The sequence below is a fragment of the Triticum urartu genome, chromosome 2A, assembly GCF_056163025.1.
Source record: "Triticum urartu cultivar PI428250 chromosome 2A, HENAU_Tu73, whole genome shotgun sequence".
NCBI classification, from domain to species: Eukaryota; Viridiplantae; Streptophyta; class Magnoliopsida; order Poales; family Poaceae; genus Triticum; species Triticum urartu.
The window spans coordinates 410879290-410886167 of NC_141874.1; positions in this window are offsets into that span (position 1 = coordinate 410879290).

Here is a 6878-nt window from a genome sequence, read left to right on the forward strand (position 1 = left end):
CTCATCGACCGCTATCCAGCACGCATCTAGAGTATTAAGTTAATGAAAACAGAGTAACGCCTTAAGCAAGATGATATGATGTAGAGGGATAAACTCATGCAATATGATGAAAACCCCATCTTGTTATCCTCGATGGCAACAATACAATACGTGCCTTGCTGCCCCTACTGTCACTGGGAAAGGACACCGCAAGATTGAACCCAAAGCTAAGCACTTCTCCTATTGCAAGAAAGATCGATCTAGTAGGCCAAACCAAACTGATAATTCGAAGAGACTTGCAAAGATAACCAATCATACGTAAAAGAATTCAGAGAAGATTCAAATATTGTTCATAGATAGACTTGATCATAAACCCACAATTCATCGGTCTCAACAAACACACCGCAAAAAGAAGATTACATCGAATAGATCTCCAGAAGAGAGGGAGAACATTGTATTGAGATCCAAAAAGAGAGAAGAAGCCATCTAGCTAATAACTATGGACTCGTAGGTCTGAGGTGAACTACTCACATTTCATCGAAGGGGCTATGGTGATGATGTAGAAGCCCTCCGTGATGGATACCCCCTCCGGCGGAGCTCCGGAAGAGGCCCCAAGATGGGATCTCATGGATACAGAAAGTTGCGGCGGTAGAATTAGGGTTTTGGATCCGTATCTGATCGTTTGGGGGTACGTAGGTATATATAGGAGGAAGGAGTACGTCAGTGGAGCAACAGGGGGGCCACGAGGGTGGAGGGCGCGCCTGGGGAGGGGGGTAGGCACGCCCCCATACCTCGTGGCCTCCTCTTTTGTGTCTTGACGTAGGGTCCATGTCTCTCGAATCATGTTCGGTGAGAAAATCACGTTCCCGAAGGTTTCATTCCGTTAGGACTCCGTTTGATGTTCCTTTTCTTCGAAACCCTAAAATAGGCAAAAGACAGCAATTCTGGGCTGGGCCTCCGGTTAATAGGTTGGTCCCAAAAATAATATAAAAGTGGATAATAAAGCCCAATAATATAACAGTAGATAATATAGCATGGAGCAATCAAAATTATAGATACGTTGGAGACGTATCAAGCATCCCCAAGCTTAATTCATGTTCGTCCTCGAGTAGGTAAATGATAAAAACAGAATTTTTGATGCAGAGTGCTACTTGACATAATTTTAATGTAATTCTTCTTAATTGTGGTGTGAATATTCAGATCCAAAAGATTCAAGATAAAAGTACATATTGACATAAAAACAATAATACTTCAAGCATACTAACTAAGCAATTATGTCTTCTCAAAATAACATGGCCAAAGAAAGTTCATCCCTACAAAATCATATAGTTTAGTCATGCTCCATTTTCGTCACACAAGAATGCTCTCATCATGCACAACCCCGATGACAAGCCAAGCAATTGTTTCATACTTTAGTAATCTCAAACCTATAAACTTTCACGCAATATATGAGCGTGAGCCATGGATATAGCACTATGGGTGGAATAGAATATGATGATGGGGGTTATGTGGGGAAGATAAAAAAGGAGATAGTCTCACTTCAACGAGGCTAATCAACGGGCTATGGAGATGCCCATCGATTGATGTTAATGCAAGGAGTAGGGATTGCCATGCAATAGATGCACTAGAGCTATAAATGTATGAGAGGTCAACAAAAGAAACTAAGTGGGTGTGCATCCAACTTGCTTGCCCACGAATACTGTAGCGACCCGACCCGAATGGATCAAGTCTCTGTGCTTAAGTGTCATCCCTGGATCGGTATGCTGACACACACAGTACTCGAGGATTTATAACAAAGGTAAATCACATGTATAAAGTAACGTAAATACTATTACCTCAATCCAAAAATAGCGGAAGTAACAAGGTTGTGGATTCCCATCAACACCAACGGCAAAGTTGAGTGTAGAAATCGTAACCCTAACGTATCACTTACTCGTCGTATGATAATCCTGCAACATGAGACGTTGCAGCCACAAAGGGTCAGTACATTGAATGTACTGGCAAATTCACACCATAGAGAATGATGAATAAAGGCTATCACTACATGCATATTTGGCTGGTGGAAAAGCTCTATGGTTATAAGGTTTTTGCGAAAAGCCAATTTTTCCCTACTGCAAAGGAATAAATTTTGTTTAACTATCATGGTGGTTGTGAAACATTGAGAATGGTTGACAGCATTCTCAATCCCAATTAAGTAACATCATTAAAACCCAACAATATTCATTTAAAGTAACGTGATGAGATCAACAGGATAATCCAAGAACTAGATACTCAAGACGTCCATAACCGAGGAAACGGCTAATCATGATTAGGTTATACACTCTGTAGACGTTTGCGCACTTTTCCCCACAAGACTCGATCTCCTCCGTTGGATTTCTCGCACTACATGGTGTTTGAGAAACGGATGATCGAGACATAGTCTTTTAGAAGCGTTTGCACCTTACGATGGGTAGACCGTACCACCTACAACCCCTACATCTGCTAGTCTACCACTGTAAGATTTCACACGACTTAATCAACTATGCTAGAGCCCATAATAGCTTGTGGCTGCACACGGAAGTTTCTAGCATGAATAATCTTATGATCCCTTTGAGCCTAGGTGGCGAACCATAGGAGGATCAAACGGTAACCCCGTGATCTCCTAGGACAACACTGGTATATCCCCAGGTGTCCGGGCAAGTCCACTGGTATATCCCCAGGGTGCCCCAACCAATCCACCCAGATGTGTATTAAAGTAGCCACCTTAAGTTAAACCTTAGTTAACAATAATCTCTCACATCTGTCATGAAATACTCTCAAACCCAATCCACGTCTACGAGCATAGCATGGCAATATAAGCATAACGTAATAGTAACTCCCAAGGGTTTGAATGTAACAGGGTAATAGGTTCTACCTCATCAACTACTTCCCAATACCCACATGTTATCAATCCTACTCATGCAATGTTGGAGGGTGAAACTAATGCATAAAAACTGGGTATGAAAGGAATATGCTCAAGGTGTGAACTTCCCTGCAATGTTGATGAAGATGATTCGCACTCAAAACTCTTGATAGCTCTACTCGTCACACTCCGGTCAATCTATCGTAAGCAAGCAATAGTAACCACACATAAGCAATCACTCAAAAGGTTGGAGAGAAAGAAGAAAACAATTCGGGAAGTTTCAAAACCCAGCGAATAACTCTTGCGACATAAAACAATTTCTAACAGTACCAAAATTATATGAATTTGGCCTTATCAGAAAGTTTAGGTCAAGAGCTTCGATTTGCAAAAAGAATCAACTCAAACGGAGCTACGAAACTCAAGTTATGATCAACCGAAGTTTGAATTCAAATCTGTTCTAATTCAAATTTTAAAATTTTCAAAAACATGTTTAAGTTGTTTTACTGGATAGAGGAGATCATAACGAAGATGTGAGTGTTGGTTTTGTTGGATTTGGACTAACGAGTAAAAAGTTATGAGTGTTTGAAGTTCAGGCACTAAACTGTAAAGAAAAATCCTCACATATATGTCCCTGGCCGAAATTAAAATAGAAAAGACTAAATTACAAACGTTCGTTACCAAACGCTAACGGATGGATTCGTTTGCTCCGAAGGGATAGACAGCGAACGTTCTCTGTATAAGACTAACCACAAAAAAAACGATCTAAAAGAAAAACCGAAGAAAACCGGATCGGGTTTTTTTGCGGGTTTTACCGGTTCGCGACGGGTTGGCAGTTTTCGGAGAGAAAACCGGTGGCGGCGATGCGTGCTCCGGCGAGATAGGATGGCGGCGGCGGCTCGGGTCCGGCCGGGGCGGCGGCTCCGGTCGTCCAGGAGGGCGGCGAAGGGGTCGGGGAGGGGCAGCGCAGCGAGGCGAGGCGAATGGCGGCGGTCAACGGTGACGGGACGGAGCGGGGCGGCGGCGGCGGATCTCGCCGGCGGCGGAACGCGGCGCAAGGGCGGCGGTGCCGTGCGACAGAGAGGGAGGGCGGCGGCGGATCGGGTCCTGAGGCCCCGGGTGCGGCGACTTTATAGGAAGGGAGCGGAGGCGTGGGTGAGGGGGCAGGAGGAGGCCGGAGATGGCACGGCGGCGGCGATGCGTGCTCGCTCGGGACTCTGTCCCGAGCTGGAAGACGGGCGACGAGGAGGTGGGCTGGGCCGCGGCCTGGCTGGGAGCTGGGCCGGCCCAGTCGGCGAAGAGGTTTTTTTTACATTTCTTTTTTTTCCAGAGAACTAAACTAATAAAAACAAAATAACCAAAAATATTATATAGGCATATAATATATCAAAATTTTCAGAAAAAGATTTCCAACAACATGGACATTTTTCTAGCATTAAATAAAATACACATAAATTCTAATAATTTAAACAGTGCTCCTGCTCTAATAAAATCCAATAAAAATCATTTTAAAAATACCAAAATGATTTCAAATTAATTTTTCTCCAATTTTCTATTGTAGGGAATCATGTTACCCTATTTTCCATGCATTTTGTTTTTGGAGAAAAATAATTTGAATAAAACTCAAATAACTCCAAATTGAAAATAAATTCAAAAGAACTTTGAATTTAATTCTTTGAAACTCCCAACTCATATTTCATATAATTTGAAGAAGTCATTTTATCTTCTCTCATGAAAATCATTGAGCTGCATGAAGTTTATGAATTGAAATATTTCCAAATGAAATTCAATTATTTTCAAATACCCTTTCATTTAATTTAAATGGAAGAAGTCATATCATCTTCTCTCGAGGGTTTTGTATTTGAAAAGAATTTGAATTCACGGAGATCAAAATGCAAAATGAAAGTTTGGGAAATTCCTTTTGTTCCCTCTCATTTAACTTTCAAAAGTTTCGAATTTCACTCACTTTTAGTCAATCAATCAAACAGTCAATCAAATCTATCTATTTAATATAACATTCCAAAATTTAGAATTTTGGGATGTTACAAACCTACCACCCTTAAAATGAATCTCGTCCTCGAGATTCGGAGAGGCTAGCAAGAAAAGGTTAGGGTTTGGGGGTCTCCTCAAAATCCATCGATCATCACACGGGGTCTGGGGTGCTACCACCCTTAGAAGCATGGTTACGGTTCCATCAAAATTCATACATTCCATCCTTATCCTTGACAGTGCCGGTCTTTTTAGATCGCAAAGGATAATTCCTTCTCTAGGCTCTTCAGGTAGTGGCATAACCTTTTCCTCAATTCTTCTGTCTTTCATCTTGGTAAGGTTCTTCTGTGACTGGGTCTTCTTAGCTGACGGGTCTGGCGCCAAAACTAAACAACTATTCGATATCTCATGGTGGTCAACAATTTATGGTTTCTCCTGTAGGAAATGGGTCTGGGTTGATCCTCACCGTATAACCTACGGTTGGCAAAATCTGCCTTGTACAAGGGAAAATACTTATACCATTCTAAGTTTTAAGCAAGGTTTTGATCGTCGGCGCTCTACTATAGGTAAGTCACTCAGATTTACCATCCCATATAGCAAGGCGAACAATAAGAGTAAGTCGGTATGGTGATCAATCCATCCCGCACCCAAATCATTACCTTGTATACGGTTTAGCGAATCTCGCATTCTAACACTCGGTCATCCTCACAAGCATTGCAGAATTTCTCTTGTCGATGAACCAAGGTTCGGATAAATCCATTGATTCTGCAAACCAAACAAACATCTATCGTTCCTTCACAACTCTCAGGTTTTGCGTTACTCCTATAAAATTGTCTGTCGATAAACGTCGTATCTTCCTCCAGGGTTTTTTCCTTCAGCAGGAATGTGCTTGCTTCTTAGCAGGTCCTGGGGCCTGTGGGTTATGGCCCATCTCATCACTTGTAGTCCTTGAACTTATCATCGGGCAACTGATCATTATTCCAACTTCCAACTTCCTAGTATTCTTAAATCCATCCAATTGTATTGTCTTCCTTCCTTCTATTGGCACCAAACTAGGACATGATTACTCAGACTCATCATGGAATTTTCATTGATCCATATTTCCAACATTATACCTCCTTTATATCCAATAGTAATTTATCTCTTCATCCTCGTGGGATATCTCTCATACCGAGATAAAAACTTATACTTATGAAGTCCATATTCCACTTCATGGAACATCATTATCCTTTCCAGGGTCAAGCATCCTTGCAGGGGAATATTGGCCATCTCTGCATGGCACTTCTTCAACTGGGAAACATAAAACACATCATGAACTCCTAACAGTCCTTCGGGTGACTCCAACTTGTTGGGTACTTCTCCCATACGCTCCAAAACTCGGTATGGTCCTACAAATCTCGGGGCTAACTTTCCCTTAACTCCGATTCGTTTAACTCCTCGTAGAGGGGGTACACGAAGAGATGCTCTGTCTCCAATTTCATAGACTACCTCCTTGCGTTTTTTTGTCTGCATAACTCTTCTGCCTGGACTGAGCTACCTTCAGTCTATCTCGAATCAACTTAACATTCTCTTCTGACTCCTTGATCACATTTGGTCCAACAACTGACGATCTCCAACTTCATCCCACATACTCTTGGGGCATCACACATATCAAGACAAAACTCATATTCATTTTGTCCGAAATCCACTCAGTGGAGTATCCTTATCTTTTCCAGGGGTCAACGGTTCTTACAAGGTATTACCACCCTTAAAATGCACAAATCTTCCATAGACCATATTTCTCATATCCTCAGAAATGGTCAAAATCCTTCTTCATAGAGTAACAACTCATAAAATCCATATCAGTACCAACGATGCTTAACTTTATTCATTCTCAAGTGATTACAATCTCTCGCTTTTCCATTACATGTCTCAACTCAACACCTCAATATAAAAGAAAATGTTCTCACTTCTACTACTCCATTTCTTTTGTTGCAAAATCAACTATCTAACACAAGTTTCCTTCTCCTTGGGGCATTCTCTGGCAAAGTGC